At 43.8% G+C, this 16520-nt stretch overlaps 1 pseudogene; it reads left to right on the forward strand.

Moving 5' to 3' along the window:
• The first annotated feature begins 5038 nt into the window (after window positions 1-5038).
• LOC128563745 (5'-AMP-activated protein kinase catalytic subunit alpha-1-like) lies at window positions 5039-7655 on the forward strand (annotated as a pseudogene).
• Window positions 7656-16520: the final 8865 nt, after the last annotated feature.

Genomic DNA, 16520 nt, shown 5'->3' on the forward strand with positions numbered 1-16520 from the left:
CTTCCTCTCCCCAACTGGTGCCAAGCACAGGCTTTCCCTAGAGAGAACTGGGTCCCTGCGCCTTCAGCTGGACAATCTGGAGAGTTCGAGTGAAGTGGTGTCCCAGGCGACTCCTTCCTGGCAACCAGCTTGGGCTGGTGTTCAGTAGAATATGCTCCCTGTCTCCACCCTCTGGCTATTTTGCAAAGGGCCCTTGAGAACAATGCAGGAGCCCATGGAGGGAAAGCCAGCAGCCCAGCTGCTGCTCTCAGGCAGCCAAGAATCTGTGCAGGCGCCTGCCACCTTGCAGGGACAGATTGCTGCCTCCTCCCAGAGTGCCAGGGCTTGACCTCCTCCTCCGAGGATGCCCAACATGATGGTCGCGTCAAGATGCAGCCTGACAGCCTCCAAACCAGTGAGTGTGACTCTCGATGGCACTAATGACTCGTCCTAGGGACATGCCTCAGACATGGGCAGGGCTGTCCACCAGCTGTGTGTGCCTCGAGGAACTGCATCTTCTTCTCAAACTTGATTAGGAGTAACCCCACCGCTTGGGAAGTTCTTGGGAATTTTAAGATTTGGTCTTGGGGTCCTGAGTTCCTAGATGTCCACTGTGATGAAGAAAAGGGCTCACTATCCTGAGTGGGGACACCAGAGGGAGCTCTTTTCCCAGAGACTGGAGAGTGGCCTGGGCCCCAGAAAGGGCAGTCAGGAAGTGCTAATCAGCCGCTGCTGGACATTCCAATTGTGATGGCATCCGATGCCTTTCAGGTTAGTGGCCAGACCTGAGGGGGTGGTGGCATTGGCCGGGGCCTGGGGCATTCACGGGCACAGTAGATGGGGTCATGGCAGAGCCTCACTGCCCCCAACGTTGTTCTCTGATGGCCCAAGTATGGCGAGGATAAAGAGAACTGGAGTGACCACTGTGCTATACATCAATTTTTGAAAGACCTTATTGGTACTAGAATGTGTTTTTTTAAAAAAAGCAAACTTGACTTTGCCGTCATTCAACTGGCTGGGGCTGAGCACAACCTCCCTCGGTGACATCATGACACCTGTGCCACCTGAGGAGTGGCTGTGCCCCCAGACCAGGGACGATCCAGAACTCACCGGTCAGCCATCTCTCCATCTGGGCAGCACCTGGTTACTGTGAACACGGGGGAAACAGGAAAAAGAAGGGACCCCACGGCATGAGCGGCCACGCAACCCCTCACGAGCATTGCTTCACTCTCCCTGCCACCGCCAAGATATAACACAGAACTTACAGAAGACTTGATAGAATTAAATGAAAAACAAGACAGGCTTATGCCAACAATGATCTCAGGGTGAGACAATATTTGGGGAGGCTGATTTGAAACCCTGGGTTAATGTGACAACTTTGAAAACCAATTGGACAGAAAAAGACATGAACGTGCCAGATGTTTCCACAGACTGTCTTTGGTGCAAATGCAGATGATTCCCGTCCTTGGAGGTGATGTGGTCTGCGCCATCCCAGAGGACCCTCAGCTGTTGTGGACACCCGGGGTCAGGGGCTGGGCTGCACTTTTGTCAACTGCTGCGTGCAGCCTAGTCTGACACGTGTGTGCCTACCGACACCTTCCTGAACATGCACCACTGACTCACCACCACTGAGTGCATGGCCAGCGGAACTTTCACCCCTGATTCATGTATCTTCTTCACACCACACACTATAGCCTTGTGCTTAACACCAGACAGCACCACAGCACTATGCTTGGGGACATGTTAAACAGTAAAATCACCCACCAAAATACAAAAAGTGTGGCACCCCACAGACCACGGAAAGGCTCCTGTGTGCAGTGAGGCAGCGGGAGCACAAAGCCAGCCTCGCTTGGTTTGGTCCAGATGGGAATGTGCATGCTGCGTGACTCCGACTCTGTGCCACTCTGTACGTGTCCACAAGTGGCCAAAGAAACACCACAGTGTTGACCACTTTAGGTGTTACACACAAATGTCAGCAAGTAAGAGAATTCACATACAATGTATATAGAATCTGAGAACAATAGAGCACAAACCCGTGGTACCCTGATGTTCCCCCAGAAAGCCAGCCAGGCATTGCCTGCCAAAGCAGCTGATTAACGTTTAACAGTTAATATCTAGAAATTAGGAACCTTTACCAAAAGTAAACTCTCAATTTTTTGATCATTTAATTGGTAACCCTTCTCAGCTGCTCCAGCTGTGCTGTCAAGCCTTCTCCAGGTCAGGACACCACCCAGCTCCCACACGTCCCCTCACATCCACAGCACCCCGCATCACTACCCCGGGGCCTCCCTGCTACCGTGTGTTCACACACACCCCTCTCCATACCTGATCCCAAGTGACCTTTCTGAAACATACATCAAGTCATGCCACTGATTAAAACCCTCTATGGCCCAGCACAGTGCTCACAGCTGTAATCCCAGGACTTTGGGAGGTCAAGGCAGGAGGATCACTTGAGGTCAGGAGCTCGAGACCAGCCTGGGCAATATAGCAAGACCCCCCTATCTACCTAAACAAATAATAAATTAAGCAGGTGCAGTTGTGGGCACCTGTAGTCCCAGCTACTCAAGAGGCTGAGGCAAACTAATCCCTAGAACCCAGGAGTTGGAGGCTGCAGTGAGCCGTGATGATGCCACCGCACGCTAGGTGAAGAGTCAGAAAGAGACCCTGTCTCCAAAACAAAAACAATCCTCAGTGACCTCCCCAATACTTCCAATAGTAATCAGTCTAGCCTGCCCTGCAAAGTAGTCGGGGCCCATGATCGTGGAGTTTCCAGCTGCAGTCCTGGAGCCGGATCCCACCAGCACCGCTCCTGTGCCGCAGCTCTGGCAGGAGAGCCTGCTGGCTGGAGGGAAGCTGCCGGCACCTCGGCTCCCACCCGCTTCGTTCTTTGCTTCCTCCCTGCTCCTGCAGCACTCTCTGCCCCCAGGACACCTAGAAGAGCTCAGTGTAGGGAGCTCAGCATCACCCCAGTGAACACTTTCCCAGGGCCTCTGTGGTTGGGCCAGTGGCCAGACGGCTCTACTGCAGCTCCCCACGGACAAGCTCATGCAACTCGGGGAGTTTTGTTCCCACAGCTGTTCCTGAGGAATCTACTAGCAAAAAGGCTACAGTCAGAATGATGGAAGGACGGGTGTGGATAAGAAAGCGTGGAACCCAAGTAGAGCTAAACCAGATGAGCACAGAGAGGGGTGAGCGTGAGGAGCCGTGGCTTTGTGGTCTGACCAACCACACGTCCAGACACGTGACAGGATGCAGGAAAAATTCAATTGTTCTCAGTACTGGCATTAAAATGTTTAGTGTTGTTATTCAGAGACCGTTGTATATGATGTGGGATGAAGTTAATGAGTAATCTCGAGATAGCTTAATTCCAAAAACTGCTGACAATTTTATTCTCAGTTCCAGGATTCTCAGTGCAGGAGGTGAAATGTGGAAAAATAGGAGAGGAAAATCTGAAGTCCTGGGTTTGAACTGAAGGAATTGTCAGTATTAAATCATGAGCTTTTATATCCCTAGAACTCAGACTGTGGTCCTGAAATAACATGTCAGGCTAGAAGAAACCAGCACTTCTCAGAAAAATGGCTGATTCCAGGTTGGTGCAGTAAACGGGACAACCTAACAATTAAACTGAAGCAAAGAAAGATGAAATGGATCACAGAAAAAATACTTAAAATGGAAGAAGGGCAAAGAAGATCTAGTATACATGTAATTGTAGTTTCTAAAAAAGAAGAACCAAAAGCAGAGAAAAGAGAGAGCTAATATTTAAAATAATGTTTGAAACTAGAAGAGCTGACTCTCTATATTAAAAAGGCCAAAGAGTTACCTGGGAAGTCAACCTGAAGTGTTCAACTTGGGGACATATCCTAGTAAACCCATTAAAAGTTAAAGATTTTTTTTTAACCCTGAGGGCCCCTGGGAAAATTATCAGGTAACTTACAATGCAAGAGAATTAGACTGGCATCGAACTTCCCAAAACACCACATAAAATAAGGCCAACATGGAACAGCATTTTCAAGAAACTCAAGGAAATAAAATGTGGATCAAGGATTACTGTTTTTAGAGATGGAGTCTTTCTCTGTTGCCCAGGCTAGAGTTCAGTAGGCTGATCATAGCTCACTGTAACCTTGAACTCCTGGCTCCCTAATAGCTGAGACTATATGCACCACCACGCACAGCTAATTTTTTAAAAGTTTTTTGTAGAGGCATGGTCTTGCTATGTGTCCAGGCTGGTCTCAAACTCATGGCCCCAAGCTATGCTCCCACCTCAGCCTCCTCAAGTGCTGGGATTACACATGTGAGCCACCACACCCACCTACACTAAGGATTATATACCCAGCCAAGCTATACTTCAAGTCCCAGAGCTATAGGAAACATGCCAGGACTCAAGAGGTATTGTACTTGCGAGCCTCCTTCTGGAAAGTCAACCAAAGGACATGCTGCATCTAACCACCAGAGAATATCAGGAACTAACCTCATGGTAAGCATTTACTATGTCTAGTTGTAGATCAAAGAGTAAAACAAAGATAAGGGAGCAGAGTGGCTCTTTGGTCGCGGCCACAGAAGCACCATGACGAAGGGAACGTCATCATTTGGAAAGCATCAGAATAAGACACATACGTGGTGCCACCACTGTGGCTCTAAGGCCTACCACCTGCAAAAGTCACCTATGGCAAATGTGGCTGTCCTGCTAAGAGAAAGTACAACAGGAATTCCAAGGCTAAAAGAAGAAATGCCACTGGGACTGGTCGGATGCGGCACCTAAAAATTGTGTACCGCAGATTCAATTGGTAAACATGCATTGACTGGGCATAAGATTGCTGGGAAGATACTCAATCGACAGAAGATTTGAAGCCTCAATGTGGTAGGAAAAATCCGCTGAGAAATCCAGAACCTCAAGCTTTTCAGGCATCCTCATATAATTAAACTGTCATCAGTACACTATCTGATATTTTCACGGTGATGGAATATGTCTCAGGAGGAGAGCTATTTGATTATATGTGTAAAAATGGAAGGCTGGATGAAAAAGAAAGTCGATGACTGTTCCAACAAATCTGGTGTAAATTATTGTCACAGGCATATGGAGGTCCATAGAGATTTGAAACCTGAAAATGTCCTGCTCGATGCACACATGAATGCAAAGATAGCTGATTTTGGTCTTTCAAACATGATGTCAGATGGTGAATTTTTAAGAACAAGTTGTGGCTCACCCAACTATGCTGCACCAGAAGTAATTTCAGGAAGGTTATATGCAGGCCCAGAGGTGGATATATGGAGCAGTGGGGTTATTCTCTACGTTTTATTATGTGGAACCCTTCCATTTGATGATGATGTGTGCCAACTCTTTTTAAGAAGATTTGTGATGGGATCTTTTATACCCCTCAGTATTTAAATCCCTCTGTGATTAGCCTTCTGAAACACATACTGCAGGTGGATCCCATAAAGAGGGATCAGGGAACAATCAAAGACATCAGGGAACATGAATGGTTTAAGCAGGACCTTCCAAAATATCTCTTTCCTGAGGATTCATCATATAGTTCAACCATGATTGTTGATGAAGCCTTAAAAGAAGTATGTGAAAAATTTGAGTGCTCAGAGGAAGAGATCCTCAGCTGCCTTTATAACAGGAATCACCAGGACCCTTTGGCAGTTGCCTACCATCTCATAATCGATAACAGGAGAATAATGAATGAAGCCAAAGATTTCTACTTGGCCACGAACCCACCTGATTCTTTTCTCGATGATTACCATCTGACTCGGCCCCATTCTGAAAGAGTACCATTCTTGGTTGCTGAAACACCAAAGGCACACCATACCCTTGATGAATTAAATCCACAGAAATCCAAACACCAAGGCGTATGGAAAGCAAAACGGCATTTAGGAATTAGAAGTCAAAGTCAACCAAATGCAGAATACACATGTCTACTTACAATAACTAAGCAAATGCCATGAAGCCTACGTTGAACAGTTATATGAGAATATTTCAGATTGTATATGAAACCAGGACCCCTTGATTGCACTAATGTACACAGCTATGATTTAACAATAAAAAAATAAATAAAAAATAAAATGGGGATTAGACTTAATTGAAAGAACTCAAATCATAAAACAATATGAAAGTCAGAAATTAATCCAAGTAATTTATTTTAGAAATGAAAGTATAGCGCCCGTAACACAGTGGTTACAACACCAGCCACGTACACCTAGAGTGGCAGGTTCGAACCCAGCCTAGGCCAGATAAACAACAATGACAACTGTAACAAAAAATAGCTGGGTATTGTGTTTGCCTGTGGTCCCAGCTACTTGGGAGGCTGAGGCAAGAGAATCACTTAAGCCCAAGGGTTTGAGGCTGCTGTGAGCTATGACACAATGGCACTCTACCGAGGGCGACGTAGTAAAACTCTGTCTCAAAAAAAAGAAAAGAAAAGAAAGTGGAAGTATAAATCTTTTTTTATTTTGTTTTGTTTTTTGAGACAGAGTCTCACTATGTAGCCCCTGATAGAGTGCTGAGGCATCACAGCTCACAGCAACCTCCATCTCTTGGGCTTGAGCAATTCTCTTGCCTCAGCCTCCCAAGTAGCTGGGACTACAGGCTCCCACCACAACACCCAACTATTTTTCGGTTGCGGTTGTCATTTTTGTTTAGCAGGTCCGGGCTCGAACCCACCAGCCTCAGTATATGTGGCCAAGGCCCTATTCACTGAGCTCTGGGCACTGAGTCTTCTCTAACTTGTATTACTAGGTGAATTATCAGAGAAAATTGAGCAGAGTTTTCTTCGTTCTTCAAAACTTAATATAAGTCAAAGACAATGGTTCACACTAGTAATCTCAGTACTTTGGGAGGCTGAGGTGAGAGGATTGCTTGAGGCCAGAGTTCAAGACCAGCCTGGGCAAAATACAAGACCTCCTGGGCGGCGCCTGTGGCTCAAAGAAGTAGGGCACTGGCCCCATATACCAGAGGTGGAGGGTTCAAACCCGGACCCGGCCAAAAAAAAAAAAAAAAAATACAAGACCCTATTGTCTACAAAAAATTTAAAAATTAGCTGGTAGCACATGCTTATAATCCCAGGTCCTTAAGAGGCTAAAACACAAGGATAGCTTGAGCCCAGGACTTCTAGGTTACGATGAGCTATGATTGGTCCACTACACTCCAGCCTATGAGACCTTGTTTCAAAAAAGAAAACAAACAAACAATATATGCCTACTAATAAATGATAAATTATTTATTGTTCTTAAAAAAAAAAACAAAGTCGACCAAATGATATCATGGCAGAAGTATGTAGAGCAATTAAACAATTGGATTATGAGCGGAAGGTTGTAAACTCATATTATTTGCGTGTACAAAGGAAGAATCCTGTGACAAGCACATACTCCAAAATGAGTCTACAGTTATATCAAGTGGATAGCAGAACTTACTGGATTTCCGTAGTATTGATGATGAAATTACAGAAGCCAAATCAGAGACTGCTACTCCACAGAGATCGGGATCAGTTAGCAACTAGCGATCTTGCCAAAGGAATGGTTCAGATGCTGAGGCTCAAGGAAAATCCTCAGAAGTTTCTTTTACCTCATCTGCGACCTCACTTGACTCTTCTCCTGTTGATTTAACTCCAAGACCTGGAAGTCACACAATAGAATTTTTTGAGAAGTGTGCAAATCTAATTAAAATTCTTGCACAGTAAACCTAAAACTTTGCTTATTTCTTTGATAGCAATAAGCATGCATACTAAGTCATAGCCAAATGCTTCCATTTGTAATCAAGTTATACAGAATTATAACCAAGGATTGGCCTTTGGAATGCAATTTGCACAGGGATTGGGACTTGATTAATTTTTTTTTTTTTTTTTGAGACAGAGCTTCAAGCTGTCACCCTGGGTAGAGTGCTGTGGCATCACGGCTCACAGCAGCCTCCAATTCCTGGGCTCAAGCGATTCTCCTGCCTCTACCTCCCAAGTAGCTGGGACTACAGGTGCCTGCCACAACGCCCATCTGTTTTTTGGTTACAGCCGTCATTGTTGTTTGGCGGGATTGGGCTGGATTGCAACCCGCCAGCTCAGGTGTATGTGGCTGGCGCCTTAGCTGCTTGAGCCACAGGCACCCAGCCGGGACTTGATTAATATTAAAAGCTTAATGTGCAGAAATGAATTAAGATCATTTTGTTCATTGTTCAGTAGGCAGAGAGCATAATATACACAATGGATCATAGGTCTCTCAGATCAAATACCCTTGATTTGGGGGTATTTTATATTTAGTGTACACAGAGGCTTTGAGAATATTAATTTACCATAAAGGCCTTCATGTATTATTACATGTTGATATGTTATATATTTACCTCATAAATTTATTCAATAAATAATTTGCCTAGAAATCCCAGAGACCTTTATAGGTGATTTTGTTTCCTGGACGCCTTACCTTCTTAGATAGCTAGTATCTTCTAATAGTAGTAACTGTCTGGATAACTTCTTCCATGTCCCCCTCTTAAAATTCTATAGTGTATGGTAGGTCATGTCAAGTATTAGACCCAATTTGAATTTTTCCTTTAGCTTCATAAGTCCAAAAACACACAGAATTTATATATCAGATACTCTAGCACTGTTTAATCTTGTAATTTTCCCACTATATTTTGTACATAAAGTATTCTTTTTGTTATATAAACTGAGTTGCATATACTATAAATAAATGATGTCTTTTTGCCAATTTCACAAATTCTTTTGCTTATCAGTCAGTATTAAGTATATCTAAAAATTTCTAGTCATTTGATGATATGATTGTAAAATTGGATTCAGTGCCTAGAAAGAATATCTCTCTTACAAACTCTAAATGCTTGGATACGACTTTTCCTCCAAATTTTATTAGGAACACTTTCAAAATCAGAAAAATTGAAATGTTGTGGGGTGATCACATGTGTATCTATCATGTAGATTCAACAATTGTTAGCGTTTTGCCATATTTACTTGATCTATTCCTCCATAATACATATGTTTAAAGATACAGATATGCATGTGTGTGCGAATGTGTCTATCTATGTTTTTTTCTCAAATCTTTTGGGTGGTACAGATATATTTGCCCCCTTAAATACTTTAAGCATTTACTAAAAATAATGATATTCTCTAAAGCAATTGCACTTGGTTAAAAAAAAATTTTTAATGGTATTCTTCTAAAAAACCATAACAATATAAAATTAATAATTCCCTAAGATCATCTAATACTCAGCCCATATTTAAATTTCCTCAGTTGTCTTCCAAATTATTTTTTTTTTTTTTGTGGTTTTTGGCCGGGGCTGGGTTTGAACCCGCCACCTACGGCATATGAGACCAGCGCCCTACTCCTTGAGCCACAGGCGCTGCCATCAAATTATTTTTATAGATGGTTATTTCAAACCAGGATCCAATTAAAGTTTACATGTAGCTTTGGTTATATCTCTTTACTCAGATATAACATTATTATTATTTTGATAAAATATGAAACAAATCAGTTCTTCCAGTTGGTCACATTTGTTTTGGGTTTTAATTACTTTCCTGAAAATTAGCACCCTGTTTCCCCAAAAATAAGACAGTGTCTTATTTTAAGGTGTGCTCCCCAAAATGCACTAGGTCTTATTTTCAGGGGACGTCTTATCTTTCCTGTAAGTAGGTCTTATTTTCAGAGGATGTCTTATTTTCGGGGAAACAGGGCATTATGGAAACTGTATAAAAATGTTTAATTTTCCTAAGATTTACATTTATATTTTCTTTTTCTTACTCCTAGTAATAGTATCACATAATAAGTGTAAATGAAATTTAAAGTCACCTCAGATAAAACTGGTATCATGTATGTACTAATAAAAAATATTGTACCACTCATATCTGCCTTATATTCATGATACTGATTTTTTGTATTAGACATTTTTCTCATTTTAATGGTGTTTTTTCCCTATTTTAAGAATCATTTTATGTATTTTAGGATTGTTTTTGGCAAATACAGTGAGCATCTATATACCCAGATGTACTCAAATGTCCAATGGCTTCTACGAATAATTACTCTAGTCATACATTTGACTTCTGCACGTACAGGATCATGCTCTGAATTCAAACGAAAAATCTTGTTTCTTTTTGTCCAGGGCTTGTGCTATTCAACTTTGAATTTGGAAACTGTACAAAGTAATAAAGTTACATTTAAACTTGTCTTCAAAACCTGTATTTATATAATAACTTGTACGTATCCCTTTGTTTGGGGGATATTGCTTTCACTTAATTCTCTAAATACAGCATTATATTCCTGATGTTAAGAACAGAAGACTGTATTTTTAAAGTTACATATTTGTGAATAGAACTAAGTAATGTCTCTATAAGCTGTTGTGGGGAGGGGAGAAGAAAAGGAGGAACCAATTGAATAGGACCTTCTAAAAATTGTTAATTTTGTAAACTTTGCTTCTTTTGTAAGTTATTGTGATTCATTTAGTTACTGGGTTTTATTTTGAAAATATTTAAATATTGCACTTGTACAAATAGTATGATAAATGCACAGATTTTTGTGTATGTGTGTGGTTTTTGGCCAGGGCTGAGTTTGAACCCACCATCTCCGGCTTATGGGGCCGGCGCCCTACTCCTTTGAGCCACAGGTACCGCCCAAATGCAGAGATTTTAAGCTAGAATATTTGAAATGATAACTTTTGGTTAAATGTGTCAAGGTTACGACAGGAGTTTCACAAATTTATTGTGGTTAGCAAATTCTTACCAATACTGAAGATGATAAAGGGAGTCAATGCAAATCATTTTTAAGCTTTTTTTATTATTTTCAGCAATTTATATTTTTTATGATTTTATGCAACCACATTTTTACTTTGTCTTGACAACCAAAAGATGTATAAGGTTTTTGCCAGAAATGTACTGTATACATAGTTTTAAATATAACAAATTTTACTGATATGTAAAAATTTTTCCATTAAAATAATTGATTTCTCACTGAGAGGAATTTTTCTACTAGGTTGGGGCATATGGGAGCTTAATATATTATATCTAATTTAAAATGATTTCACCGAAATAAACTCTTTGGCTTTTACTTTATTTTTTTTCTTGATACGCTTTTATATTTTTTCAGAGTTTTAGATGATTTTATACAAACTCTTGTTCTCCCTGCCTGTACCTTTTTGATCTTGTAGTGATACTGTTCACCCTGAATTAATGCTTGGTGTGGCCTGTGGCCAGATGTAGAGCTCCATGCATCTGTATTCCAGCAGGCATCTTTGGAATGAATGAAAAATGTGTATTGTCTACATGTTTTTTTCCCTTAATTCCTTTCCCCATTTCTCCAACCACAATAGAAGTCTTATTTTCATTGTGAGTTCTGACAAGATGAATGAATTCCACACACAGCGTAACTGTAAATTGGTAGTAGAAATCAGTCTTTGTGGTTAATGTACATTTTGACCAGAGTATATTTAAATATACAATTTCAAGTACTTTGAATTAGAAAGCTGATAAAATAAAGAAAAAATTTGTATTTCAAAAAAAAAGAGAGTGGAAGGATTAACTAACTAATTAACAGCTAATTAACATTTAATAATTAATATCTAGAAAAGATTAGGAACCTTTACCAAAAGTAAAATCTCAATTTTTTGATCATTTAATTGGTAACCCTTCTCAGCTGCTCCAGCTGTGCTCTATCAAGCCTTCTCCGGGTCAGGACAACACCCAGCTCCCACACGTCCCCTCACGTCCACAGCACCCTACATCACTACCCCGGGGCCTCCCTGCTACCGTGTGTTCACACACACCCCTCTCCATACCTGATCTCAAGTGACCTTTCTGAAACATACATCAAGTCATGCCACTGATTAAAACCCTCTATGGCCCAGCACAGTGCTCACAGCTGTTCTGACAAAATAGAAATAATGCACCTGAAAACGGCAGGAGGGAAAAGCTGGAACAAGAAAGAATAATTATTGATGGATATAAAGGTACTAGGCAAGCATTAATGATACCATTAAAAATGACAAACAAGATAGTAAAAGGCAAAAAAAAAAAAACCTGTAGAAAGGAGAGATTAAGAACATTAAAAATGTATAAACACAAAATTCATCACTGGAACAAAAGTACAAACATTCTTATATACCAACAGAATTTTGAATAATTAAAGAACAAAGAAACACATCCTGTAAAGAAACAAAGCAAGTATAACATAATAGGCAAAATAATTAGGACCTAAAATAATGTAATAGATTTCAGGCAAAATATCAGTCACATTAATAAATACAAATGGATTTAACTCACCTATTAAAAGAAAAATAATTTTCATTCAGGTCATAAACCAAGATCAATAACCTGCTGAATAAAAGAGATACACCTTTAAAAAGGTATATGTCTTGTGTCAGAATGTCCTTCCTTCTAAAGGCTGAGTAATATTCCGTCGAATGTGTATTCCACACTGTGCCGCTATAAACATGGTGTGCAGATAGCATGTATTACTTTAAATTTCCTTTTACTTGGTTAAGTACTATATGCATAGCCTTGGACATAGACACACTCACATCTATATTTCCTGCCAACCCTCATAGTGAAGACTGATTTCCCTATGTGCCCGTGTCAGGGCATGTCTTGTCACTTAGCAGGCACTGCTCATGACAGGCTGTTTTCAGAGATGGCTCAGTGGTCTCTTGGCAATGTGATTTCACTGCTCCGTTCCAGCAGTGGAATCTCTGTCCTCCTCCCCTGGAATCTGACCTGACCCTGTGTATCACTTTGGCCACCAGAATGTGAAGTGACATGGTGCCAATTCCAGGCTGGGCCTCAAGGGGCCTGGTACTGTATGCTCCCACTCTCTTGGGAGTCTTCAGCTGCAAGAAGTCCAGGCTGCCCTATAGTTCTTAACAGGGAGAGATTATGTCCCCAGAAGAAAGCTGAAGAGATTTTTGGTTGTTGCAAATTAGAGGTGCAGAGTGTTACCAACTGCCAATAGGTAGAGACCAGGGATGCTGCCACTCCCCTTCAATGCACAGGACAGCCCCACAGCAGAGAATTAGCCTGCCCAAATGCCAGCAGTGCCAAGAAGACTCCATGCTAGAGACCAAGTGGATAGGGAGGCCTTGAGGACAGAAGGCCCTGGAGGAGGCAGAGGCCAGTGCCCAGCCACCCTGGCACCCATCCAAGAGGCAGCCTTACAAGTGACCCCAGCCAACACAGCCAACAAGGAGTGGAGATGAACCGTCCCAGCTGAGCCCAGCACAGTCAACCTAAGAAATGGCCAACAGTCTTTTGTTAAGCCACTAAGCTTTGAAGTGATTTGTTACTGAGCAGCAAATAATCAAACTAGTAATCAGTAAATATCTGTTGAAGAAATGTGTGAGCCTTCTGCAGTCACTAGTTCATCACCCTCCACCAGGCCCACTGAACTGAAGCCCACATCACCAAGCCAAAGCCCCCCTGCAGCCTCACCCAATCAGGCTCAGAAAGACATTTTTCCTTTTTTTTGAGACAGAGTCCCATTGTGTCACCCTCAGTAGAGTGCCATGGCATCACAGCTCACAGCAACCTCAAACTCTTGGGCTCGAGCGATTCTCTTGCCTCGACCTCCCAAGTAGCTGGGACTACAGGTGCCCGCCACAACATGCAGCTATTTTTTTTTGTTGTTGCAGTTGTCATTGTCGATTAGCGGGCCCAGGCTGGGTTCAAACCCACCATCCTTGGTGCATGTGGCTGGTGCCGTAACCACTGTGCTACAGGCACCAAGCCTCACAAAGACATTTTTAAAAACATCTGCAGAAACCTCTGAAACTGACCCAACTCTTCTTGCTTCTTTCTTGTGCCACAAAAACCAAAGCTGATCAGCAGCAGCCTTGAGCACAGGCTCCTGATGAGGTGGATCTGGAGGTGCTGATCTGGGAGTGAGGTAGAGGATGGCTGGACCTGGGTGGGGAGGGGTGAGGCCTCCCCACCTGGGTGGGTGTGGGTGCAGCAGGGGAAACAGTTTCTTCCCAGGAGGATGAGCGTGGCAAGGCAGAGACTGCAGCCCAACCAGTATTTTCCTGACTTTCCCAGAGTTTCGGGTCACCTCTTTCTTCTTTTCAATGCTGTGGTCATGAGAGAGAAAAGCAGAGCTTCCCCAATGGTGAGTTGTGACCAGGGTGGGAAGTAGGGGGAGTGAGGGGACAGCTGCACCAGCTTCCTCACAGGGCTGGGTGAGCTTGGGGATCTCACAGAGGTGTGACAGTTCCAGAAGCGGTGCTTTGATTTTCCAATACGGTTAGAACAGTGGAAAAATGTTCACAGCCGAGTTAGAAGAAAACAGGATTTTAAGTGATCTGGCTTCTTTTCTGTGACTCCAGCCTCAGGTCAGTGGTCATACAGGTTGGGCGGGGAGGCCTGGGGTTCCCACCACAAGGGGGCAGGAAGCTGAGGGTCCCCAAGCCAGAATGAGAGGCCAGCCTGGAGCAGAGGTAGGACAGCAGCAAGAGGCAGAGGAGGTGTCTTGGGGCAGCCAGGCCAGCAGCAGGGGGCTGGGGACAGGGACTCCTGGGAGAGGGGTCAGGATTTGAAAGCCTGTAGTTCACATGATAAAGTTCCTCTGTAGGCCATGAAGATGCAACTTAAACAACAATTATCTGAATCTTTAAAAATAGCTGTTTACTGCTTAACTCTCAAGAATTATGATTGCCAAGAAGTAAATAAACTTTGCTTACTCAAACAGGGCCCCGCAGGAAGGCAGGAACAGCGTGCCTCTGTCAGTTCCAGAAGGAGCTCACTGTCCTGGGGACAGGGAGCTGGTGTCCAAGCTTGTGAGGAATACCGCTGTGTTCACCCAGCAGAAACTGAGCAGTAGTTTCTGAGTCACCAGCCTGAGCACAAAGTGCTCACATTCTCTGGCCTAGGACACTTTGAGAAACATTGACACAAGACAAAGAGAAACTAGTATCTCGGGAAAAGGAGGCTTCACTTGGGAATAACATACAAGCAGCAGGATTGCCGGGGATGGGGTGTGGACCAGGGTTGCCTCCGGGATGTGCAGAGAACTCAGGAAAGGGCTACTGGGGAGAGAGGAGGTTACCAGCTGGTTTTAAAAGAAAGTTCATTGGTGCCAACAGTACGGCGGAGCTGCCGAGTCCTAACGGGCCAATGTGTGTGGTTGCTGGACACAACCTGTATCTCTGGGTTAGGGTTAGGCCCTGTGAGCAGCCACATAACCCCCTGAGAGCCGCTGACTATGCTGGAGCTGACAGCTGTGCCATGTGACTGTGGCCCCAAAACATTTCTTGTGACAGCCTCTGTTACGGCAATAGTGCTCAAGAACCCCATTCATGGACTTTCCAGCTCCAGTTTGCCAGAGTTTGACATTAGTGATCCATTTTGGATCCAGAAACTTTCACATGACCAAATAAATAAACTGAAGCCCATACTTTTGGCCACAGAGACTTCCTAGGAGTGCTCAGCTTCTCCCACTGGCCACCCATCCCCTTGGGCTCCACATGCCTGCCTCCACCCCTCAGCCTGTGCCTGCAGCGGGCCTTCCCAGTACACACATACAGTGCACATGTGGTGTACACACAGTGCATAGGGTCCTCCCTCCCCCAGATGCAGCAGGCAGAGCACACACAGTCCAGTCTCAGCAAAGATGAGCAGAACACTGCCCCCCAAATCCACGTCCACCCAGAACCTCACATGGCCTTATTTGGAAAGAATGCCTCCAAGGTAAGGACTGAGATGTGACCATGCTGGATTGCCCAGGCTGGCCCTACATCCAATGATGACAGAGCCATGGAACCCCCCCCAGGGACTGGAGGGGCAGGGGTCCCCCGAGCCCACACTGGGAGTGTGGCCCTGAGTTCAGGATCTGACTCCAGAACTGCGGGAGAATAGATGTATGTTGTTTTGAGCTGCTTATTTGTGGTGACTTGTTACGGCAGCCACAGCACACAGATGTGACAGGCATTGCTTAAAGCTGGACCTCAGACATCTGTCCCAGAGCTGGCATAGGTTGTCTGTGAGACCAGGGACCTCTCACCCCTGGGAAAATGTCCTTTCTTTTCACATTCAGAATCTCCGCCCAAGCACAGTTGAGTGAAAAGTTAGCTCTGCCATTTGCTGAGACAGGAGTCTCCTGAGACAAAAGCCATGCATGTGTGGAGGATAAACTGGGCAGGAGCCCAGGTCTCTGAGGCTCCCTGAGCTGCTCTCAGCAGATCAAAGAGCTTCTGTGTCTCTGTTCCCCTACCTCTAAAATGCTGAGGTACATGGCACAAACACAATTGCTGAGGGATTTTTACTTTGCTTTGTTTCGTGGGACGGTATTTTTAACACCTCAAGTGTATAAAATTGAACATTACTCACAGTCGTTGGTCCTGATACCTTCTCATCGCTGCACCCCACTTGGTCTTGTTCCTTCCTTCTTAATCATGACTCGCCAACCAATGCAAGCATGTTTACTCCAATTCACCAAGGCCTGCAGGCCCTCAGCCCCACACCTTTACCTTCTCTGAAGTAGGGTGCGAGCATCACACTGAAACCCACGGTGATTGCTCCCATTCTCTCTAGATAGATGGAGTGGTAGGTTGATGGAGAAACAGACAGCAGGGG

The sequence above is a fragment of the Nycticebus coucang genome, chromosome 13 (assembly GCF_027406575.1).
Source record: "Nycticebus coucang isolate mNycCou1 chromosome 13, mNycCou1.pri, whole genome shotgun sequence".
NCBI classification, from domain to species: Eukaryota; Metazoa; Chordata; class Mammalia; order Primates; family Lorisidae; genus Nycticebus; species Nycticebus coucang.